The 26,775-nt window shown below is 43.8% G+C and overlaps 1 protein-coding gene across 1 annotated transcript in view; it reads left to right on the top strand.

Annotated features, from left to right (window-relative positions):
* Window positions 1-26,775, top strand: part of VPS50 (VPS50 subunit of EARP/GARPII complex) — a 195,118-nt gene that overhangs the window by 8,946 nt on the left and 159,397 nt on the right. The gene's annotated exons all lie outside the window — the stretch shown is intronic.

Below are 26,775 nucleotides of genomic sequence, written 5' to 3'. Positions count from 1 at the left end.
AGCCGCACTCACTATTCTGCTGGTGCAGTCACTGTGTACATACATTACATTACTGATCCTGAGTTATATCCTGTATTATACCCCAGAGCTGCACTCACTATTCTGCTGGTGCAGTCACTGTGTACATACATTACATTACTGATCCTGAGTTACCTCCTATATTGTACTCCAGAGTTGCTCTCACTATTCTGCTGGTGCAGTCACTGTGTACATACATTACATTACTGATCCTAAGTTACATCCTGTATTATACTCCAGAGCTGCACTCACTATTCTGCTGCTGCAGTCACTGTGTACACACATTACATTACTGACCCTGAGTTACATCCTGTATTCTACCCCAGATCTGCACTCACTATTCTGCTGGTGCAGTCACTGTGTACATACATTACATTACTGACCCTGAGTTACCTCCTGTATTATACTCCAGAGCTGCACTCACTATTCTGCTGGTGCAGTCACTGTGTACATACATTACTGATCCTGAGTTACATCCTGTATTATTCCCCAGAGCCGCACTCACTATTCTGCTAGTGCAGTCACTGTGTACATACATTACATTACTGATCCTGAGTTAGATCCTGTATTATACTCCAGAGCTGCACTCACTATTCTGCTGGTGCAGTCACTGTGTAAATACATTACTGATCCTGAGTTACATCCTGTATTGTACTCCAGAGCTGCACTCACTATTCTGCTGGTGCAGTCACTGTGTACATACATTACATTACTGATCCTGAGCTACCTCCTGTATTATACCCCAGAGCTGCACTCACTATTCTGCTGGTGCCATCACTGTGTAGATACATTACATTACTGATCCTGAGTTACCTCCTGTATTATACCCCAGACCTGCTCTCACTATTCTGTTGGTGCAGTCACTGTGTGCATACATTACATTACTGATCCTGAGTTACATCCTGTATTATACTCCAGAGCTACACTCACTATTCTGCTGGTGCAGTCACTGTGTACACACATTACATTACTGACCCTGAGTTACATCCTGTATTATACCCCAGAGCTGCACTCACTATTCTGCTGGTGCAGTCACTGTGTACATACATTACATTACTGATCCTGAGTTAGATCCTGTATTATACTCCAGAGCTGCACTCACTATTCTGCTGGTGCAGTCACTGTGTACATACATTACTGATCCTGAGTTACATCCTGTATTATACTCCAGAGCTGCACTCACTATTCTGCTGGTGCAGTCACTGTGTACATACATTACATTACTGATCCTGAGTTACATTCTGTATTATACTCCAGAGCTGCACTCACTATTCTGCTAGTGCAGTCACTGTGTACATACATTACATTACTGATCCTGAGTTAGATCCTGTATTATACTCCAGAGCTGCACTCACTATTCTGCTGGTGCAGTCACTGTGTAAATACATTACTGATCCTGAGTTACATCCTGTATTGTACTCCAGAGCTGCACTCACTATTCTGCTGGTGCAGTCACTGTGTACATACATTACATTACTGATCCTGAGTTACCTCCTGTATTGTACTCCAGAGCTGCACTCACTATTCTGCTGGTGCAGTCACTGTGTACATACATTACATTACTGATCCTGAGTTACCTCCTGTATTATACCCCAGAGCTGCACTCACTATTCTGCTGGTGCAATCACTGTGTAGATACATTACATTACTGATCCTGAGTTACCTCCTGTATTATACCCCAGAGCTGCTCTCACTATTCTGTTGGTGCAGTCACTGTGTGCATACATTACATTACTGATCCTGAGTTACATCCTGTATTATACCCCAGAGCTGCACTCACTATTCTGCTGGTGCAGTCACTGTGTACATACATTACATTACTGATCCTGAGTTACATTCTGTATTATACTCCAGAGCTACACTCACTATTCTGCTGGTGCAGTCACTGTGTACATACATTACATTACTGATCCTGAGTTACATCCTGTATTATACTCCAGAGCTGCACTCACTATTCTGCTGGTGCAGTCACTGTGTACATACATTACATTACTGATCCTGAGTTACATCCTGTATTATACTCCAGAGCTGCACTCACTATTCTGCTGGTGCAGTCACTGTGTACATACATTACATTACTGATCCTGAGTTACATCCTGTATTATACCCCAGAGCTGCACTCACTATTCTGCTGGTGCAGTCACTGTGTACATACATTACATTACTGGTCCTGAGTTACATCCTGTATTATACCCCAGAGCTGCACTCACTATTCTGCTGGTGCAGTCACTGTGTACATACATTACATTACTGATCCTGAGTTACATCCTATATTATACTCCAGAGCTGCACTCACTATTCTGCTGGTGCAGTCACTGTGTACATACATTACATTACTGATCCTGAGTTACATCCTGTATTATACCCCAGAGCTGCACTCACTATTCTGCTGGTACAGTCACTGTGTACATACATTACATTACTGATCCTGAGTTACATCCTGTATTATACCCCAGAGCTGCACTCACTATTCTGCTGGTGCAGTCACTGTGTACGTACATTACATTACTGATCCTGAGTTACATCCTGTATTATACCCCAGAGCTGCACTCACTATTCTGCTGGTACAGTCACTGTGTACATACATTACATTACTGATCCTGAGTTACATCCTGTATTATTCCCCAGAGCTGCACTCACTATTCTGCTGGTGCAGTCACTGTGTACACACATTACATTACTGATCCTGAGTTACATCCTGTATTATACTCCAGAGCTGCACTCACTATTCTGCTGGTGCAGTCACTGTGTACATACATTACATTACTGATCCTGAGTTACATCCTGTATTATACTCCAGAGCTGCACTCACTATTCTGCTGGTGCAGTCACTGTGTACATACATTACATTACTGATCCTGAGTTACATCCTGTATTATACCCCAGAGCTGCACTCACTATTCTGCTGGTACAGTCACTGTGTACATACATTACATTACTGATCCTGAGTTACATCCTGTATTATACCCCAGAGCTGCACTCACTATTCTGCTGGTACAGTCACTGTGTATATACATTACTGATCCTGAGTTACATCCTGTATTATACTTGTTGAGTCCTCTTCCGTCCCTGGCTTCCTGGATTGAGGAATCCAAGTAAATGACACGCAGCACAAAGGTTGTGTGTTCATAAACAGGGGTAGCCCCGGAGCACGCCTGCCTCACTGGGCGCTGCCCCTTCTTTATATAGTAAGAAGTTAGGCATTTACAGACATGCGCACAAGCGCTCATATTTCATAATCACTTACAAAGCAAATCTATACTAGTGAAAAGTTACAATATCTGGTATGTGGGTGAAAGGCTACAATATCAAGGAGAAATGCGCGCGTGATTACTTCTATAAAAGGAAATGTCAATTTTGCTGTGCAGAAGCAGATTTCATCTGGGAGACAAAATGGATCCTTTGGTTCAGTCTGGTCTCCACAATTCCCCCCTTTGACATATTCTTTTATTATTTGTCATAAATTTTTGCATGAAGCTTGTGCATTTTCTTCTTTATGCGGCAGTATACTAAAATATAAAAGAAAATTAGTACGGCAATAATAAACTTTATACTCTTGCATCTATTACACAAAATTTATTTGTGCATACTGAGATACCCTTGAGTACAATCTTGAATAACACATATATGATTACAATAATCATAACTATATGTATTATGCTCTGCATAATCCCGGCAACCCACCCACCGATCCCTCTGAACCAGTTGGCTGGGTTAAGAAAAGAAAAGGTATCTGACCGCCAGCTATCCTTATTTTGGTCATTGTCTTTGTCATACTGATCTCTGAGTCGTTGTACGTCCTTTAATTTGAATGTCATACTCATAGTACTATTCGGGTCTATATAATGACAGCAGGTGGGTCCGATGATTTGACACATACCCCCTTGTGAGGCAGTTAGGTAATCCAATACCAGGGTATGTTGGTTAGTGACTATTATAAGCTGATTCTGTACAGCTATACTAGTGTTTAGTATATCCAATATATCCCAGATCTGATCATCTAGATAATCCGTGGCTCTAACTAATTTATCCCACATCTGTGTTAACATAGGATAAATAAAAATGGTACTAGCAATTTTGTTAGGAATTCCCATTTGTACTATATGTGGCCTCCCCGAGGGACGTGGTGAGTTATCTGCAGCTCTTTTATACAGTGTGTGCTTGGGCACGGCTTGCATATTCACTTGTTTATTTGAAATTATGAAAGTAGCTGGGGTTAGGCGTCCTAATGTACAAGTACCCTTTATACCTACGGGAAGCCATTTATATGCTCCTTCTCCGCATATCCAAAATGTACCCTCAGGCAGATCCCATTGAGCTGAGTGCTGCAATACCAATCTGTGAGCCAAATCCACAAAACTAGATACATTCTGAAGCATACACCAAGAGGGTTTTTGTCCCAAGGGGCTACAGTACCCGGCTGCGGGATTCCCACACACATGCATTCCGTTGACATACTCATCGGATTTATTACAAACCAGGTTCCCCAGCTTACTTGTACAACTGTTTGCATCACCTTGGGGGAACAACTCAGAATGTTCCCATTTTCTATTATGTATGTATCTTTCCAATACTACAGGTTTGAAAGCATCAGAGGGAGGGGCGGTTGTACTGAAACTGAGCTGTAGATTTTCTGTGGGGACCTGTCCTAAATTAGTTAATCCAGTCTTATTCCTAGGGACCCAGGCTCCACCCTTATAGGCCAAATATTGTAGATGTGTACTACTCCCTGAGAGATTACCCTGCCACCAAGGAAATTCTACCCATCCCACAATTGGTATGGCGATTGTAGTATTCCATAGTCTAGTGTTACCAGTTTGGTTGTTGGCCAGGTTGTCTGAACAATTAGGCCAAGCGAATATTTCTTCTGCTGATACGGGAACTGCTAGAAAAGGTATACTTGTGGCTGATACTGGTGAATGGGTACAGATCCAACAATCTGTCAGGGTTTGTGTATTGTTTAACAAGTCGTGCACTAATTTTCTATGATGTTGTACGAATCTATTGTTAAAAGGGGCTAGAGAATTCAGTCTATCCCACGCCTTCGTTGTGGTTAACATTATTAACATCAATATCATGAGTTTTATACTGCTTTTTTGCAATGGCATCATCCATGATGCCTTTCCTTCAAGCTTGACTGATGTAGGTGTTGTCAACAGGACTTGGAAGGGTCCGTCAAATCTTGGTTCAAGAGCCTTTCTGGTGTGTCTTTTTATATAGACTTGATCACCTGGTTCCAACTTGTGACTTCCTTCAGTGTTGTCAGGATCTGGAAGAGAAGCAAAAACTTGTGCATGCACCTTAGTTAATTGTTTCTGAAGATTTTGCACATAAGAAGTCAATGACTCAATATTTAACACAAGTTGCTGTGGAAAATAACATCCTAAATTGGCAGTCCTGCCAAACAAAATTTCATATGGAGACAGTTTAGTCTTACCCCTTGGGGTATTGCGTATTGAGTAAAGGGCCAGTGAAAGGCATTCTGTCCAAGGCTTTCCTGTTTCAGTCATGGCTTTCTGTATTTTTAATTTTAAAGTTCCATTCATGCGTTCTACCTTACCAGAACTTTGAGGATGATACGGAGTGTGTAACTGACTTTCAACACCCAACATTTTTAGTACATTTTCAAATATTTCTCCAGTGAAATGAGTACCCCTATCTGACTCGATCACTTCAGGGAGACCATAACGGGGCACCAGTTCGGTAACTAGCTTTACAGCAGTGTTTTTAGCTGAAGCCTTCCGAACTGGATAGGCCTCTGGCCACCCCGAGAACATGTCCACACATACCAACACATACTCATACCCATTACTCTTTGGCAGCTGGATAAAGTCTATCTGCAACCGTTGAAACGGGTAGAGAGGTCGGACGTGGTGCTTCATAGGGGTCTTTGCTGTCTGTCCGGGATTATGTGTCAGGCATATAGCGCATGCAGCACAATAGTCTCTTGCGTAGTTGCCAAAACCTGGAGCCAACCAGACTTGCTTTGCCAGTAGTGTCATTGCATTTGCAGACACATGCGTAGGGTGATGTAATCCACCAACTACTATCGGGTACCAGGCTCTAGGTAGACATATTAGTCCATCTTTCTTCCAAATTCCCTCTTGTTCTTCTGCCCCTTCCTTTTTCCACCTGTCCCTCTCCTCTTCTCCTGCATCTTCCTGTGCTTGTCTCAGTCTATCTTCAGTATTTTCTGTGGGGTTTACAGTATGAACCTGTTGTAAGGGTTTGACTGCTGCTGCTTTGGCTGCTTTATCAGCCCTATCATTTCCCCTAGATTCCCTAGTGTCGAGTCTCACATGTGCAGCTACCTTGATTACTGCTACTTCTTTTGTTTCTTGTGCAGCCTCTAAGATCTGTTTGATCAGAGAAGCATGTTTTACAGGTTGTCCTGACGCTGTCATGTAACCTCTAGCTCTCCAGATTACTCCAAAATCAAACACAATACCATGTGCATACCTAGAATCAGTGTATATATTAGCTGTCTGGTTCTCAGCTATTTTAAGAGCTTCAATCAATGCTGTTAGTTCTGCTTCTTGTGCAGACTGTTTCGGTGGAAGTGGTTCTGCTTTGAGAGTTTCAGATTCTGACACAACTGCATACCCTGTATGGAAGTTACCTGTGTCATCTGCAAACCTACTACCATCTATAAACAGCTCTAAATCTGGATTTTGAAGTGGTGTTTCGGATACATTGGGTAAGCCTACCGTTTCTTGTAAAATGAGCTCTGTACAATCATGTGTGTCTGTAGGGAAAAAATTTGCGTGTGGATCAGTGTCCTTATTCCCCCCTTCAGACTCGAGAGGTAGCAGTGTAGCTATATTGAGAGTCTGAAGCCTAGCAAATGTGATAGTAGAGGGGAGCAACAAAGAACACTGTAGCCGCAAATGTCTGGCCATGGAAATGTGTTTTGGTTGGACCTGGTTTAATATCCCATAAACATCATGTGTAGTTTGAACTGTGAGTGGATGCTCTAGGACAATTTCTGATGCTTTGTCCAACAATAGTGAGACAGCAACAACTACACGTACGCAGGTTGGCGCTGCTCTAGCTACGGGATCTAACCTTGCTGAAAGATATGCAATTGGTCTTTGTTTCCCTGCATGCTTCTGGGTAAGAACTCCTGTAGCATGGGAATCAACTTCTGCAGCCATAAGCTGAAACGGTTTGGTGTAGTCTGGTAGCCCTAACGCTGGAGCTGAAACAAGGGCATCTTTTAATTGTTGGAACGAAATCTGACCTTCTTTTGTCAACATGTAAGGTTCACTTTTTACACAGTCATACAGTGGTTGCATTAGTTGACTGGCATGTATAATCCATTGTCTACAATGAGACACTATTCCTAAAAATGCTCGTAGCTGTTTATGATTTCTAGGCTCATTCATCTGTCTTATTGCTTCAGTTCTTTGTGGTGTAAGATGCTTTTTACCTTGAGAAATGCAATGACCTAGAAAGACCACTTTGGTCTGACAAACTTGTAGCTTTTGTCTATTCACTTTACACCCTTCTTTTTCTAGAAAACATAATAAACTCACAGTGGACCTTTCTGCAGTTTCTAGATCTGGGCAGCAAAGTAGTAGGTCATCCACATACTGCAAAATTACTACCTGTGGTTCGGGTTCAAACCTCTGGAGGACTGTTTGTAGGGCATTTGAATAAAGAGTAGGGGAGTGTATCATTCCCTGTGGAAGGCGTGTCCACGCCAACTGTTTGCCCTTAAATGTAAATGCAAACAAATGCCAACTGTCTTGGTGTAAAGGAACCGAGAAAAATGCATTTGAAAGATCTATTACAGTAAATACTTGAGAACTGGCTGGTATCTGTGATAGTAACGTATGAGGATTGGGTACAACTGGGGTGATTGGATCTAGAACTTTGTTTATTTCTCTTAAATCATGTACCATACGATATTTGGGCATAGAACTCTTATCAAGAGTTCTCTTCTTGACTGGATACAGAGGAGTGTTAGCAGGTGATTGTATCTCTACCAAAACTCCTTTCTCTTTATATCCCTCTATCTGTTTTGTAATCGCTAGTTCCTGCTGGGCACTCACAGGGTATTGTCTGAGCTGTGGGAGAACAGTTCCTGGTTGCACAGATAGTTTTACAGGAGAGATATGCAATAATCCCACATCAGTGTCACCCTGTGCCCACAGTGTTTCTGGGACCGTTGAGAGGTCTAGATCTGTGGTGTACTCTTTTTCTTCAGTATAATCCTCAAAAGCCTGAATTCTGACATATTGTTCTAATGTTTCTGCATCATCAGGGATAGTCAGCATGACTGTGCCATCTTCCCTAAAATTGATGTTAGCTTCTAATTTCTTCAAGACATCAGTTCCCAACAAACATGTTGGGGCACCTCTGGCATACAAAAATCTGGATGCAAAACATTTAGGTCCTAATGAGACCTCTAGGGGCACAGTATATGGCAGTGTTCGAATTACCCCATCATAACCCTCAGCCAAAGTTGTTTGTTGTGAAATATCTTCCGGGTTTGGAAGAAAATCTTGATTCAAAATTGAGGAAGTTGCACCTGTATCTATCAAAAATGGAATCTCTCTTCCCCCCACATTCACCTGTATCATAGGTCTTCTAGCTGGTAGGGAAGTTTGTAACACATTGAGTCAATCTGAGTCTGGTATGGGACCATCCACTATGGATGTCTGTTGGATGTCTGAGGGCTTATTCTTTGGTACAAATTTTCCTGATTTTATGTCTGCCTGCTTCTTTCTACATTCTTTCTGGAAATGTCCTGGTTTCTTGCAGTAATGACAGGGAAAATTGTGTCTTGCCCTTCCACCTGTTGTGTTTGCTTGCGCTATTCTGACAGGCTTATGATTTTCTCTTAAATCCAACTCTATCCCTACGGCTTTTTGCCTGGCCAAGTGTGGGTCTTCCAAGGTTCTCCAATCAGGAGTTGCAGCCTTAAGTTTTTCCTTTACTTTTGGAGACAATCCATCTATAAAGGTTTTTGTAATTAACCTCATCATTCCTGGAGCGGTTAGATCTATTCCTTCATCTCTAAAATTATTCTCTACCCCTAGATAATATTCATCTACCGATTGTCCAGGTCTCTGAGCCACCACTCCCGTTGTTCCTCTCTGCCTCTGTTTCTGCCTCATGAAAACTATTAAATGGTCTACAAATTGTGTTCCTGATTCTATCGTTTGTAAGGCACCTTGTCCCGCTTGTCCCGCTTGTCCCTCTTGTAGCTCCTGTCCCACCTGTGGCCTGTGTCCCTGTAGATGTGTTAGCAGTTCCTGGAAGAGACCAGGAGTCATTTTCATTCTACATAATTCCTCTCCATCTGCCCAGACTCCTGCATGAGTCTGCATAATTTGCTGTATATACTGTGCGAATCTAACTGGGTACTGGGTAGGATCTGGTGCATTATGTAGAAGAGACATTCCTTCAGCGGGGGACCAAGGGAAGTATTGTCGGGTTTGGTGATATCTAGTTGCCATTGCTCCATCTACACCAGTTTCTCTGAAGGGTTTCGGTACTATCCTAACAGGAGCTAACAATTGATGACCTCTGGGGGCCCCACAGGCAGAACATTCAGTTCTCCAGTCTGGATTCTGCTGGCCACAATATTTGCACACCCATCCTTCCACCCCATTTAACCCAGGATATAAATTTGGTTTGGTTTGTCCTCCTTCAGAAGGTACAAATGGTTGAACATTCGGATCTAGGTAAGGAGGAGGAACTGAATGAGTCGTGGCACAACATTTTCTCGTACCCATACTCCATTTGGAAGTGTCTGGATCATACTTCCAATTCTCCTCTTTAGCTGTTTTTGAGACCTTTATCATACAGTGTATGATTTCTTCCCACCCATTGTCTTTGATAATTCCACCTCGTTCTTTACTCAGTCTTTCCCATTCAGTGCTAAACATAAGCGCTTCTGAAATTCCCAATTTTTCTCTTACCCTTCTGATCTGCCTTCTGACTGTCTTTCCACATCTTTCCTGTATGATATCTTTTGCTTCTACTTGTCCTAAGACGGATTTTGTCTGTTTATTTCCCATTTTTCTTTTCAATAATAGCTACACTTATCCTAGGTGACGTTTGGACAATCACCTCACTAGAGTGATGTCTCGTTGCCTTCTCTCCTAGGGAGCTAAGATATTGAAGGGCTGATCTGCTCCGTTCTTTCTAATGTGCAGAATAAACTTGATTCCTACAATGCACGCAAACAGGATCAGCAACACCAAACAGATCACAAAACTTTCCGTCTCTGCTATCATACTTGTCCCAGGCTCATGGACTCGTGTCCTGGGCTCATTCTATCAAACTCTTATCCAAAAATGAAGGAACAAGTTTCTCAAAGAGAGTCAAGCATGGGCGGAGGTCTCCCCGAAAGGACGCAACCACATGACCCAGTTAGGCTGACTTCACTAATAAGACTTGTCCTAACAATTTCGGCTTATTGTTCTACGTACTTTTATCCTTCTTTCATAACATGCCACAACCTTCACACTTGTTCACACACTGCCAGGGACAGGACTCATAAATCTATACAATATGGTAACCCGAGTGTTATAGGTATCTACTCACTACTAGACTAACCCAGCGTGACACGGCTCGTAGAGATCTTTCGGATAATACAGGGCAGATAAAAGAGAACTAATAATGTCTCTTACCTGGCCAGGTTTTTCAGTTCATTTGCCGTCCATTATCCCAGATCTCCGTTGTCCGTATCCGTAGGTGAATCTCGAGTAGACACTCTCGCCTCGGGTCCCTGTTTCGGGCGCCAAGAAATGTTGAGTCCTCTTCCGTCCCTGGCTTCCTGGATTGAGGAATCCAAGTAAATGACACGCAGCACAAAGGTTGTGTGTTCATAAACAGGGGTAGCCCCGGAGCACGCCTGCCTCACTGGGCGCTGCCCCTTCTTTATATAGTAAGAAGTTAGGCATTTACAGACATGCGCACAAGCGCTCATATTTCATAATCACTTACAAAGCAAATCTATACTAGTGAAAAGTTACAATATCTGGTATGTGGGTGAAAGGCTACAATATCAAGGAGAAATGCGCGCGTGATTACTTCTATAAAAGGAAATGTCAAGTTTGCTGTGCAGAAGCAGATTTCATCTGGGAGACAAAATGGATCCTTTGGTTCAGTCTGGTCTCCACATACTCCAGAGCTGCACTCACTATTCTGCTGGTGCAGTCACTGTGTACATACATTACATTACTGATCCTGAGTTATATCCTGTATTATACTCCAGAGCTGCACTCACTATTCTGCTGGTGCAGTCACTTGCAGCAGATCACAGTGCAGCTTTCATTTTGTCAGAGCAGGTGAATAAATGAAAGCTATACTTTACAAGGATAAAATATTGGCCAGAAATCAAACTTCTTATTTATGCATCGGAGCAGTGTAGTAAGTTATATTATTGCTCCCCTGTGTAAGTGGGACGTTGTTAATACTTTGTGACTTTCTGAACCCTTTAGGCTATATTCACACTTAGCGGTTTTTACCGCGGAACCGCCGCGATTTTGATGCTGCGGGTCTGCAGCAGTTTCCATAGCGTTTACAGTAACATGTAAACCCTATGGAAACCGCAAACCGCTGTGCACATGCTGCGGGAAAAACCGCGCGGGAACGCAGCGGTTTACAACCCGCAGCATGTCACTTCTTTGTGCAGAATCGCTGCGATTCTGCACCCATAGGAATACATTGAACCGCTTACTTCCCGCATGGGGCTGTGCCCACGTTGTGGGAAGTAAGCGGATAATGTGCGGGTGGTACCCGGGGTGGAGGAGAGGAGACTCTCCTCCAGGCCCTGGGAACCATATTTGGGGTTAAAAAATAAAAAATCTGGTTATACTCACCCTCTGATGTCCAGAGCTCCTGGGCGCTGCACGCGGCCGTCCGGTCAGAGTTGCTGTGCGACCAGGACCTGCGGTGACGTCGCGGTCACATGACCGTGACGTCACGAAGGGTCCTTCTCCCACAGCATCTTAGGAACCGGACCGCCGGGTGCAGCGCCCAGGAGATCCGGACATCAGAGGGTGAGTATAACCAATTTTTATTATTTTTAACATTACTATTGATGCTGCATATTGCTGCATATGCAACATCAATAGTATAGGCGGAAACCCGCAGCGGAAAACGCGGAACAAACCGCGATAAATCTGCAGGGAGAACCGCAGTTGTTTTGCCCTGCAGATTTATCAAATCCGCTGCGGGAGAACCCGCAGGGACCCGACGCAAGGTGTGCACATAGCCTTAATCGTGTATTAGCAGATAGTTGTGAGAAGAGGTGATTTCCTGGAAGAAATGCTCCTTGTGAGATCCATAAACGGCAATCAAGTAAAATGAACCATCAGATAAAAGTGAATGGCTCATTACTTGAATCTGTGGTCGGTCATTTACGCCCACGCTCATCTTTCTTTTTGTTCTAACATCCAGACTGTTCCTTAGGCTATGTGCACACGTAGGAAATGTGGTGCAGAATTTTCTGCACTAAATCTGCATCTGCAGATTTGATGCAGTTTCTGTGCAGTTTCTGTGCAGTTTCTGTGCAGTACAATGTAAATCAATGTGAAAAGAAAAAAGCTGTGCACATGGTGCAGAAAAATCTGCTGCAGAAACGCTGCAGAACTGCACAAAAGAAGCGACGTGCACTTCTTTGAAATCTGCAGCGTTTCTGTGCAGATTTTTCTGCACCATGTGCACAGCTTTTTTCTTTTTACATTGATTTACATTGTACTGTAAATCACAGTGCAGTTCTGCAGCAGAAAAATCTGCTGCAGTTCTGCACCAATTCTGCACTAAATCTGCATCGTGTGCACATACCCTTAGGCTGTGTGCACACGATGCAGATTTGGTGCAGAAAAATCTGCTGCAGTTCTGCACTAAATCTGCATCTCCTGGCAGAATCTGCAGGTGCATTTTTGATGCGTTTTTGGTGCGTTTTTTATGCGTTTTTTATGCGTTTTTGATGCGTTTTTTGAGCACAAATCTGCACAAAAAACGCATCAAAAACGCATCAAAAACGCACCAAAAACGCACCAAAAACGCACCTGCAGATTTCTATTATGGAGGGGTGCAGAAACGCTGCAGAACTGCACAAAAGAAGTGACAGGCACTTCTTTGAAATCTGCAGCGTTTCTGCGCAGATTTTTCTGCACCATGTGCACAGCTTTTTTTTTTTCACATTGATTTACATTGTACTGTGATCACAGTGCAGTTCTGCAGCGTTTCTGCTGCAGAAAAATCTGCTGCAGTTCTGCACTAAATCTGCATCGTGTGCACATACCCTTAATGTCCTTTAGTGAAGTTCAGTGTAACTTTGCGGCTCCAGTAACATAAACCGGAGCCTGCAGGCTCTACACATTGCTCTAAATTTTATATTTCCTTCATTCCTTTGTCAATCTGGCCCCTGCGGGGGTGAATTATTCTTAATTATGCCAGACGTACTGTTCCTTTGTTCAGTAGATCAAGGGACATGAGCCATTGTTTTATCTGTCTGTCCGTTGACTGTTAATTTGTGGAACGCCTGCTGATTACGTGTTACATCAGCCTCCTGTGGTATTACTAGTCTGCACATCTTGGAGGACAAATATGCAGTCTAATTGAGCGATATAGAAATGATAGATTGTCTCCCCCACCTTCCCTCAATCCTGTGGGACAATGCTGTGAATTGAGAGCTGTGGGATATGAAAGTGCCCTGCTCCTGTCACCTGTGTGACTCTACAGCAGGTCAGCCCAGGATCCACAGTTCCAGGAATACAAATCTGATCCATTGTCCATTGCTGAGTCCACAAAGATAACCTGTCATTACCGAATGCCTCTGTTCTCCAAAATCCAGAAATTTTTTTTTCCTGCTCTTCTTTGTTCGTGAGATATAGCTCTGTCTTCTCTGTATCTAATTTTGTTACCAAGTGGGTGTGGCTCTCAACTCCTACCTTCTCCCTATAGACTTCCTCTTGGGGACCATGTAATCCGAGAAAAAGAAATGAGGCAAATAAGCCTCTATTTTTAACCCATTTTGTTTGTTTTTTTTACTAGTTCACTGTACCATTAAAATATATATTCAGGTTGTGTCTAGTTTACAGTTTTATCTTAGAGATGGATGGTTTAGGATCCTCAGGGGCGGGGCTGTAGTTGTAGCTTAATCTCTTGGTGGCAGTCTTTGTATATATTTTTTTTTTTATATGTGTTTTGTTTGTTTTATGTACAAGGACAAAAGTATGCCATCACTGTCTTTTTTTTTTCTTCTTTTTTTTAGGGGATATGGTGAGGTGTCTTGCTGTTTTTTGGACAGCCTGTTCCCCTCTCCTCCCTGCATGCATGAATCTTTTCAAACTTATTTCTGTAGTTATAATAAGCAAGCCATTTGGAGATTGTAAGATGTGGTTAAACCCTGGCTTCTAGGTACCTTACAATAACACAAAAATAGAATACAACTTGTCCCACATCTGTGTTGACACGAAAGTAAAAAAAAAAAAAAAAAAAAAAACTATACCATCCACAATACAAAGTAAAAATAAAAAATGACCGTTTTTGTAAGGGGTTAAGGCCATTCTGCGATAAAGTAGCTGATAAACTCCTGTTATTTTAGGCTTTTTCTTCTGGCCATGGTCTTTTTAGGACAGCAGGGGGAGGTCTCGCTTCGTACATCACTATATCGTTAAGCTTTGTGTGAATCCACTGCGGCAGGGAAACGCATTTCATCTTCCGTTTTCTTATGAAAAATCTTTTTTTTTTGTTCTACTCAATCTTGACCCATTGAATTAAATTATATCCGATGACTTTTTCTCTGGGCTGGTTCCCATGATGGAAAATCGTATCCATTATGGAAACCGGACTATTTCTTACGCTTTATTTCATAGCCATTTTTGTGGAAAATATGAGATTTATTTGTTTTTTTTCCTACTATTTATTAATTTTTGTTGTGAAGCATAAGTTACAACTGAAGTCGTAAGTTCGCTAATAATTCACTGTTATTCTAGTTAGGTGTAATTATTCTATAAGTCTCATTCTTAGAATAATTGCCTTCGAAATGTGATACCAGAGAAGGATGTTATCAACATTATGGATGGGAAGAAGAACAAACAAGTCAATCTTGGAACAAATAAAGCCAAACATGTCCCTGCAAGAGAGGACCACCAAGATACGACTTGTCTACTTTGGCCACATCCTACGAAGAGAGCAATCACTGGAGAAGGACATCATGGCCGAAAGAATAGAAGGAACAAGGCGAAGAGGAAGACCAGCAACCCGATGGGTAGATACAATCAAGATAATGTCGGAGAAGACCCTGGTGGACCCATCTAGGCTTCAGAAGATCGATCTTCCTGCAGAGCGTTCATCCATCCAGTCGCCATGGCTCAAGTGTTCAAACTTGGAAAATTACAGAAAATACTTTCTTGACTTTTTAGAAGATTTTAATGGACTATTTGAAATAATCGGAGTCAATCTGACGATATTTTAACGGTGTTGACCAGGGAAACCAACTTTTCATCTATCCACTGGATAGGCGATGACTTATGGATTGGTGGGGGATCCGACCACTGAGACCCGCACCGATCGGTGGAATGGGAAACTTTTATCCCTGAGTATGGAGTGGCAGTGCACATGCTTAACAGGGGCGCCACTCATTTCTTATGGATCTGCTGAGGGCTACGCTCGGCAGTCTATGGCCGCCCAATAAAGTATGAATGGAGTGGCGGTTGAGCATTTGCACAGCCGCTCCATTCTAAAATGGTTAAAAAAAAAATGTCCCCCAGGGGTTAAAAATTTCTCATTCTGCCGATTTGTTGAAGTCTTCCCACTGATCTATCACCTATTCCGCTGATGGGTGATGACTCGCTTTCACCGGAGAACAACTTTGAGTCCGACTTATGAGGCTTATTAGCCTCTGTGTATGGCCTTGCAGGGAAAATTGAAACAAATCAACCAAGACGTCAAGAAAAAAATATTGGACCTCTCACAATATTGGTACGTCCATGGGAGCAATTTCTGAACCCATGAAGGTGCCACTTTCATCTGTTCAAATTATAATCTGCACGTTTATCACTATGGGTCCAGGCAGCCATCGCACCACTCCGGAAAGAGACACGTTCTGTCTCATAAAAGTCAACATACTAAAGAAAATGGGAGCAAGCGGCCGTCATACTATTCAGGAAGGAGATGCGTATTGTCTAGAGATGAACATCCTAAACACCATGGAAGGAGCACACTGCCATTGTAGTGTTCAGGAAGAAGATGCACGCTTTCTGCTAGTAGTAAATGTACTACATGCCATGGGAGCGCGCACCCATAGTATCTTTAAGGATGGAGACACACGTTTTCTCCTTGTGTTGATTTTTTTTCAGAATCATAGAAGCGTGCAGCCATCATATTGTTCTGGAAGGAAACTCGCTCTTTGTGCTAGTGGTTAATATACTGCACACCGTGGGAGTGCACAGCCATCGAAATGTTCTGGAAGGAGACGCACCCTTCTATTGGTGAATGTACTTCACACCTTGCAAGCATGCAGCCATTGTAACGATCAGGAATGAAATGTGCTCTTTCTCCTAGTGGTGAATATACTGCTCACCATAGGAGTGTGCAGCCATTGTACTGTTCAGGAAGGAGACGTGCACATCTTGTGGTGAATATACTGCACACCATGGGAGCGTGCAGCCGTCGTACTATTCAGGAAGGAGACGCGCTCTTCTAGTGGTGAATATACTGCTAACCATGGGAGTGTGCAGCCATCGTACTGTTCAGGAAGGAGACGCGCTCTTCTAGTGGTGAATATACTGCTAACCATGTGAGCGTGCATTCATTGTACTGTTTAGAAAGGAGATTCACTCTTTCTCCTAGTGGTGAATATACTGCACCCCATGGGAGCGAGCAGCCATCGTACTGTTCAGGAAGGAGACACACTCTTCCAGTGGTGAATATACTGCACACCATAGGACCGCACAGCCATTGTACTGTTCAGGAAGGAGACACACTCTTCCAGTGGTGAATATACTGCACACCATAGGAACGAGCAGCCATCATACTGTTCAGAAAGGAGACATGCTCCTCTAGTGGCGAATATACTGCACACTATGGGAGCTTGCAGCCATCGTACTGTTCAGGAAGGAGACATTCTCTTCTAGTGGTGAATATACTGCACACTATGGGAGCGCGCAGCCATCGTACTGTTCAGGAAAGAGACACACTCTTCCAGTAGTGAATATACTGCACACCATAGGAACGAGCAGCCATCATACTGTTCAGAAAGGAGACATGCTCCTCTAGTGGCGAATATACTGAACACCATGGGAGTGTCCAGCCATTGTACTGTTCAGGAAGGAGACATTCTCTTCTAGTGGTGAATATACTGCACACTATGGGTGCGCGCAGCCATCGTACTGTTCAGGAAAGCGACACACTCTTCCAGTGGTGAATATACTGCACACCATAGGAACGAGCAGCCATCGTACTGTTCAGGAAGGAGATATGCTCTTCTAGTGGTAAATATACTGCACACCATGGGAGCGAGCAGCCATCGTACTGTTCAGGAAGGAGACATTCTCTTCCAGTGGTGAATATACTGCACACCATAGGACCGCACAGCCATTGTAGTGTTCAGGAAGGAGACACACTCTTCCAGTGGTGAATATACTGCACACTACGGGAGCGCGCAGCCATCGTACTGTTCAGAAAGGAGACATGCTCTTCTAGTGGTGAATATACTGCACACTATGGGAGCTCGCAGCCATCGTACTGTTCAGGAAAGAGACCAGCTCTACTAGTGGTGAATATACTGAACACCATGGGAGCGCGCAGCCATCGTACTGTTCAGGAAGGAGACACACTCTTCCAGTGGTGAATATACTGCACACCATAGGAACGAGCAGCCATTGTACTGTTCAGGAAGGAGACATGCTCTTCTAGTGGTGAATATACTGCACACTATGGGAGCGCGCAGCCATCGTACTGTTCAGGAAGGAGACACACTCTTCCAATGGTGAATATACTGCACACTATGGGAGCTTGCAGCCATCGTACTGTTCAGGAAAGAGACATGTTCTTCTAGTGGTGAATATACTGCACACCATAGGAACGAGCAGCCATCATACTGTTCAGGAAAGAGACATGCTCTACTAGTGGTGAATATACTGCACATCTTGTGAGCGCGCAGCCATCGTACTGTTCAGGAAGGAGACATGCTCTGTCTCCAAGAGGAGTACGAACTAAACATCATGGCAGCATTTGGCCATCTTATCCTCCTGGAAGGAGATGCTCTCTCTTCAAGAGATGAATGAACTAAACCTGATGGGAGCGCGCAGCCTTTACACTGTTCAGGAAGGAGACACATTCTGTCTCCAGTAGATGACCATACTAACCACCATGGTAGCGAGCAGTCACCGCTATGATTTCCATATGGCCTAGTAGGACAATATAGAAAGGGTTATGCAAATTGCACAACTCTTTTTAATAAGGTCGCAAATACAAAATTAACCTCCAGACGACGTGTCTAGAAAATGTCCCTTCATCAGTTTTCATACTTATCAAGCAATTGACCTCCGATCACATTTTCTCCTGAGATCTGCGGTATACGCCCTCCCAAGGCCCTCACTTATCTAGAGGTTAAGGGCTCAGTGGTGGCCATATTGCACATTAGTCAGGTTGCCCACACTCCTATATAAAACATCTAGTCTAGTTACGTCATTGATCCATCACTCATTTGTGCCATCGCTCACAACCAGGCAGACGTGTCACATAGGAGTCCAGGAAATTTTGGTGGCACCCCATTGGGAGCTGTGATGGTGGGCATGTACTGTATGTTGTCACCTAGTTTGTTTTTAGAAGTTTAGCCTTTGTGCTCTAAGGCCACACTTTACTATGGAAGAGAAGTGTTAATCACCTGCAGCAGCGCCTGGAAGAGCCGGCCAAGGGTGGTGCCGAGCTATTCTCTTCGCCGGCTATGGTTCCCGACAAGCTCTTCCCACTACTGCTAGAGGTAATTGGCTGGTCACTCTATCAAAGAGACCTGTCCGTTAGCAGCAGCAGCAGCGCTGGGAAGAGCCGGCCAAGGGTGGCGCCGAGCTATTCTCTTCGCCAGCTATGGTTCCCGACAAGCTCTTCCCACTACTGCTAGAGGTAATTGGCTGGTCACTCTATCAAAGAGACCTGTCCGTTAGCAGCAGCAGCGCTGGGAAGAGCCGGCCAAGGGTGGCGCCGAGCTATTCTCTTCGCCGGCTATGGTTCCCGACAAGCTCTTCCCACTACTGCTAGAGGTGATTGGCTGGTCTCTCTATCAAAGAGACGTGTCCGTTATCTGCAGCAGTGCTGGGAAGAGCCGGCCAAGGGTGGCGCCGAGCTATTCTCTTCGCCAGCTATGGTTCCCGACAAGCTCTTCCCACTACTGCTAGAGGTAATTGGCTGGTCTCTCTATCAAAGAGACCTGTCCGTTATCAGCAGCAGCGCTGGGAAGAGCCGGCCAAGGGTGGCGCCGAGCTATTCTCTTCGCCGGCTATGGTTCCCGACAAGCTCTTCCCACTACTGCTAGAGGTAATTGGCTGGTCACTCTATCAAAGAGACCTGTCCGTTATCTGCAGCCTCGCTGGGAAGAGCCGGCCAGAGGTAGAACTACATTTTTTTTCTGAATCGCTGGAGCATTTTAGGGAAAAATATACCCGACTGCAATCGTGAAGCCAGTGTGAGAGTTCTGCTGATCACGGTTTTGGAGTATTAAGCAGGTGACAGGATCCCTTTAACCATTTAAAGACATGGTCTACTTTATGCCTATAGAACGTCACAATTTTTAAAAATTTTTTACTGTCCGAATAACTTTCATTTCGAGTTCCTAACTCTTATTTTTCTGTCGACATATCTGCACAAGAACTTCGCCTATTGTGGATAGAGTTGTACTTTTCATCAACAACATTGGACACATTAAACTTTTTTTTTGTTGGAGGATTAAATAAAAAAAGAAACAACAACAATTTTTTTTTTTTTACAGCTCTGACCATATCTTACGAAGCAAACGGCAAAGATTATTAAAAATATCTGTACTTACATTGAAAATCAGAATACATTTATAATCCAGCAAAAGAGAAGTCCAAGCATATTCAATCTCTGACCATGCAGCTTGACAGCTGTCCAGTGTCCACCCACCCAGCTTGATGGACAGCTGCAGCTTGTACTGAGCAGTGTGAGGTCTCGGCAGCAGCGGGGAAGAGGAACATTGAGGAACTATCAGTTAGGCTCGGTGGGTGGAGATTCAGCAGCAGCAGCAGGGAGGCTGGACACAAAGAGGCCGCCAGTTAGGTTAGGTAAAGACTGAGGTTACGTTTCCAAGAATGTATTATACTGTTGTTTTGACTTGGATTTTTCACAGTAAGTACACCAGCCTCAGATTTTTTTTTTCTTTTCCTCAGAATAAAAAATGTTGTAAGACAGAAGATTGGTTTGTGTGTGTATTATTTTATTATTTTTTATCTTTCAGTAAACTCAATTTTGTTGGGGGGAAACACACACTATATATTATATATAAAATTATTTTTTATCCATATGGGATGTATTGACTGTGTGTTTTATTTTGCACAGACATGGAAGAAGCACAACACGATCTATACGCACAGACACGTTTTTCATTTATAGGTGATTTCCGGCTTAGGCTCGGACGCGGTGACCTCCGCTCTTTATGGTTTCTATGGATCAGCTTAGCGAGACGTTTCCTGCTCTTTATGTGCCTGTATTAGTCAGGCGGATGGTGGTTTTTCATGGAGCGGTGGAAAAGCGGTTACTGGGAGTGGATCACTGGTTATTGCTTTGAAAATCCATGTGGAGAAGTTCTACGGGAAACTTGGGCAACTAAACCACCAGCGCTTCTCACTCCCGCGAGGTCGCAGATCGGATGCCATGTTGAATTCTAAGTAAAACCAAATAGGATGCGCCAAGGAGATGGAGCAGGGTCTGTGCATTACTATGATGACTCTGACTAGCCTGTAATGCCAGAACTGCTGATCACGGCTGGTATCACACTGGGGTGGAAAAGGCTAACCAGGTTTAGCCTTTAGGTGCAGCATAAATGCAGCTCAGCCACCAGAATACCTGTGTATATGTCACTATGTCTGGATAACGTTTAGTATTTTTAAGCTCCGCCTCTGCAGAGCCACCAGAGCCGCCTCTGCAGAGCCACAAAAACTGGAAATGACTTCCTGATCATACAGCCAAAAAGTGGCTCATTGGTCAAATGACTATGGATGCACCATCTTCATTTACAGTCTTGTCAGAGTCTCTTGGAGCAGTGGGGGCTTTTTTTTCTTTTCTACTGGTCGCTTAATTCAGGCCATTTTTAACAGAGAGGTCAAAAAACTCCTGTGATGTCATTGGTGGTTGAATTTGTGTCTCGGGGTTCGTATAGACAGTCCAACCCTGCGGCACTCACCAACTGCCGATCGGTGGTCATTTTTAGGCAGGGCTGTGGAGTCGGAGCCCATTTTGGTGGAGTCTGTGTCATGGAAATTGAGGAGTCGGAGGATTGGCTTACCGACTCCACAGCCCTGTTTTTAGTAGCCGGTTTACTCATGTTGAACCAACTTCAAATACAGGTCCTTCTCAAAAAATTAGCATATAGTGTTAAATTTCATTATTTACCATAATGTAATGATTACAATTAAACTTTCATATATTATAGATTCATTATCCACCAACTGAAATTTGTCAGGTCTTTTATTGTTTTAATACTGATGATTTTGGCATACAACTCCTGATAACCCAAAAAACCTGTCTCAATAAATTAGCATATTTCACCCATCCAATCAAATAAAAGTGTTTTTTAATAACAAACAAAAAAACCAACAAATAATAATGTTCAGTTATGCACTCAATACTTGGTCGGGAATCCTTTGGCAGAAATGACTGCTTCAATGCGGCGTGGCATGGAGGCAATCAGCCTGTGACACTGCTGAGATGTTATGGAGGCCCAGGATGCTTCAATAGCGGCCTTAAGCTCATCCAGAGTGTTGGGTCTTGCGTCTCTCAACTTTCTCTTCACAATATCCCACAGATTCTCTATGGGGTTCAGGTCAGGAGAGTTGGCAGGCCAATTGAGCACAGTAATACCATGGTCAGTAAACCATTTACCAGTGGTTTTGGCACTGTGAGCAGGTGCCAGGTCGTGCTGAAAAATGAAATCTTCATCTCCATAAAGCATTTCAGCCGATGGAAGCATGAAGTGCTCCAAAATCTCCTGATAGCTAGCTGCATTGACCCTGCCCTTGATGAAACACAGTGGACCAACACCAGCAGCTGACATGGCACCCCACACCATCACTGACTGTGGGTACTTGACACTGGACTTCAGGCATTTTGGCATTTCCTTCTCCCCAGTCTTCCTCCAGACTCTGGCACCTTGATTTCCGAATGACATGCAAAATTTGCTTTCATCAGAAAAAAGTACTTGGGACCACTTAGCAACAGTCCAGTGCTGCTTCTCTGTAGCCCAGGTCAGGCGCCTCTGCCGCTGTTTATGGTTCAAAAGTGGCTTTACCTGGGGAATGCGGCACCTGTAGCCCATTTCCTGCACACGCCTGTGCACGGTGGCTCTGGATGTTTCCACACCAGACTCAGTCCACTGCTTCCTCAGGTTCCCCAAGGTCTGGAATCGGTCCTTCTCCACAATCTTCCTCAGGGTCCGGTCTCCTCTTCTCGTTGTACAGCGTTTTCTGCCACATTGTTTCCTTCCAACAGACTTACCATTGAGGTGCCTTGATACAGCACTCTGGGAACAGCCTATTTGTTGAGAAATTTCTTTCTGGGTCTTACCCTCTTGCTTGAGGGTATCAATGATGGCCTTCTTGACATCTGTCAGGTCGCTAGTCTTAAGGTACTGTCACACTAGACGATATCGCTAGCGATCCGTGACGTTGCAGCGTCCTCGCTAGCGATATCGTCCAGTGTGACAGGCAGCAGCGATCAGGCCCCTGCTGGGAGATCGCTGGTCGGGGAAGAAAGTCCAGAACTTTATTTCGTCGCTGGACTCCCCGCAGACATCGCTGAATCGGTGTGTGTGACACCGATTCAGCGATGTCTTCACTGGTAACCAGGGTAAACATCGGGTAACTAAGCGCAGGGCCGCGCTTAGTAACCCGATGTTTACCCTGGTTACCATCGTAAAAAAACAAACAGTACATACTTACATTCAGCTGTCTGTCCCTTGCCGTCTGTTTGATGCACTGACTGCTGGCTGCAAAGTGAAAGTGAAAGCACAGCACAGCGGTGAGTCACACAGCGGTGACTCACCGCTGTGGCTGTGCTCTGCTTTCACTTTACGGCCAGCAGTCAGTGCATCAAACAGACGGCAAGGGACAGACAGCTGAATGTAAGTATGTACTGTTTGTTTTTTTACGATGGTAACCAGGGTAAACATCGGGTTACTAAGCGCGGCCCTGCGCTTAGTTACCCGATGTTTACCCTGGTTACCGGGGACCTCGGGATCGTTGGTCGCTGGAGAGCGGTCTGTGTGACAGCTCTCCAGCGACCAAACAGCGACGCTGCAGCGATCCGGATCGTTGTCGGTATCGCTGCAGCGTCGCTATGTGTGACGGTACCTTTACCCATGATGGGGGTTTTGAGTAATGAACCAGGCAGGGAGTTTATAAAAGCCTCAGGTATCTTTTGCATGTGTTTAGAGTTAATTAGTTGATTCAGAAGATTAGGGTAATAGGTCGTTTAGAGAACCTTTTCTTGATATGCTAATTTATTGAGACAGGTTTTTTTGGGTTATCAGGAGTTGTATGCCAAAATCATCAGTATTAAAACAATAAAAGACCTGACAAATTTCAGTTGGTGGATAATGAATCTATAATATATGAAAGTTTAATTGTAATCATTACATTATGGTAAATAATGAAATTTAACACTATATGCTAATTTTTTGAGAAGGACCTGTACTCACGAAACGGTCGGTTATAGATCCTACAGTGCTCTCGGCAGCGCAGGTCTGCCTGGAACAATGGTCTTCTGGGCAACACTAAAGATCATTTCACCCGACGAACGAGCATTTTGCTCCTTCATTGGGTAATCGGCAGCCTGTTTAGACTGCAAAATTATCACGAACGGGTAACGTTTGCAATAATCGTGCAGTGTAAATGGGCCTTTAAAGTAACGGAATGTTGTCACAACTATGACCCACGACTGGTCCCTCCACCCATAATTACGTCTTTCTGGGCGGTGGCTGGCGGATTGGCAGAATAATACTGCAGTAGGTGTGTGGAGGGATTTAACAGCATATACCGTTAGGATGCGAAACACTGCATAAGGGTGCGCAGTCTCATTAGGTATTCTCCGGCGTGGGACCCTGCGCCAGTTCTTTAGGAGATGTCATTCCTTCTTCCCGCTCTATTAGCTGGCTGACAAAGAAATAAGATTGCAATCACACAAGTGCGAGCCCCTTTGAATACCGGCTTCACAGCCTCCGCTGCTCAATTAGTTGCCGTTCAGTTTCTGAAAGTGTTAAGGACGCACATGAATCACTTGCTTCTTCACCTCCTGATTTTCCTACAAGCAACTCTCTGGGATTTTATATCATAATTTAGTCTGTCACCAGGCGACTGTAAATGTGCATCAAGAAGTCGTCTTTTAAGAAGAAAAAAACCCACAATATATAAATTATACACATATATACTAAAAAAATGATCATCATAGGTCTAGCTTCTAAAATTCTCCGTGCGATCGTTACTGGACGGCTATAGACTGTATATAAATAACAAAAAACTGACCATCACTGGTCTGAATAGGTACATAATAATAATAATAATAATAATAATCTTTATTTTTTATATAGCGCTAACATATTACGCAGCGCTTTACAGTTTTGTACATACTGAGAGAAGCCATCTCCATACATAACTAACAAGGTTACACTCTCGAAAAAAATAAAGATATTTAGCACATAATTAGTCCAATTTTTGCATGCCCAGCAGCCAACGACAAGGCGACCTTCTTATACTGGGAACCTACCTAATGTGAATCCTCTCCTCGGCTGATAGCCTACATTTATATAGATAGGTAGGATCTTGCTATAATTAAAACCGCCAGAGGCTGAGTGGTGGAACGCTCCTTCAGAGAGCCTATATATAAATAGCAAAAGACTGACCTTCCCTTCCCAACAGAACACTGGTCTGAACAGCTGCATACTAAGAGTAGCCATCTCCATACATAACTAACAAATAAAGTTGTGCTCTGTAAATTTTTTTTTTTTTTTTAAATATACTAGGAGAGAAATCATATTAGGTAGGTTCCCAGCATAAGAAGGTCGCCGTGTCGTTGGCTGCTGGGCATGCATGAATAAATTATGCTCTAAGAATCTTCATTTTTACCTATTTTCTAGAGCAGTAGTGTCATTCAGGTGTCATATATTTCATGTTAACATGCTTTATTATTTAAAAAATACAGAGTGCAACTTTATTTGTTAGTTATGGACTGTATATAGTTACATGGTTCAGAAAATTATAAGGTCCAACCTATAACCTAAGATGTGGATCCATAGGAAGGCAATACCCCACCGTGAGATAGATGTCAATTACTCCATATTGTGGGAAAAGTTACTCCGCATACAGTAATCTGACTTCTTTTCTGGATCATCGTTTGCTCGCAGAATGTACTAAACATTATATTTTTCTGCACGGTCATCCAGGCCCTCGTACTATAGAGAATCCATAGTCTCCCTGCATGCACAGTGAAAAAAACCCTCATTGCTTGTTCTGTAAATAATCCACAGTCTTACTATAAAAATTCCATCATCTCACTTCATATACTAAACAATCTGTAGTCTCACTGCTCGTACAGTAAAGAATCCACACACTACGGGTGCCAGCTGTGTTATACAGCTGGCTCTAACAGCGGTGACTACAGCTCTGTCTCACAACAGCATTTAAGTAGTTTTAACCCTTTGGCATTCTGATTCTGCTGCCCATCAGCTTTTGCTTCTCCATATGATCACAAAATGCCGATGGGTTGCCATGGTAACTGGCCGTCCGGTTGAAAGTTTCCATCTGCTGCCACCTGTGCAGTCCTGACATAGGCAGGTATTCTTAGGTGACCATAGTTATAAATATATATGCGTGGTCAGAGATTAAATAGCGGTCAGGCAGGGTGGGTGGAAACTGAATAGCGGTCAGGCAGGGTGGGTGGAAACTGAATAGCGGTCAGGCAGGGTGGGTGGAGACTGAATAGCGATCAGGCAGGGTGGGTGGAGACTGAATAGCGGTCAGGCAGGATGGGTGGAGACTGAATAGTGGTCAGGCTGGGTGGGTGGAGACTGAATAGCTGTCAGGCAGGGTGGGTGGAGACTGAATAGCTGTCAGGCAGGGTGGGTGGAGACTGAATAGCGGTCAGGCAGGGTGGGTGGAGACTGAATAGCTGTCAGGCTGGGTGGGTGGAGACTGAATAGCTGTCAGGCTGGGTGGGTGGAGACTGAATAGCTGTCAGCCTGGGTGGGTGGAGACTGAGTAGCGGTCAGGCTGGGTGGGTGGAGACTGAATAGCTGTCAGCTGATAGCGGTTACAGCAGCACCATCTTAGAGGAGGATTTTTTTTTTCTCTAGCAAGATGGCGCTATGTAAACTAGGGGGCGGGTCAGTGAGAGATCAGTGACCTGTCAGAAGCCATACACATGAATACCTAATCAGGGCACCACATGTAGACCCCCACAGGCCGCCCCAGGGCACGAGCATCTCATTAACTCTAAACTGAAAATTAAGATTACAGAACAACCACAAGACGGATTTCATCACCAGGTACCATTGTAATCAGT

The sequence above is a fragment of the Ranitomeya imitator genome, chromosome 6 (assembly GCF_032444005.1).
Source record: "Ranitomeya imitator isolate aRanImi1 chromosome 6, aRanImi1.pri, whole genome shotgun sequence".
Lineage (NCBI taxonomy): Eukaryota > Metazoa > Chordata > Amphibia > Anura > Dendrobatidae > Ranitomeya > Ranitomeya imitator.
This window is presented reverse-complemented; position numbering and strand designations above follow the sequence as displayed.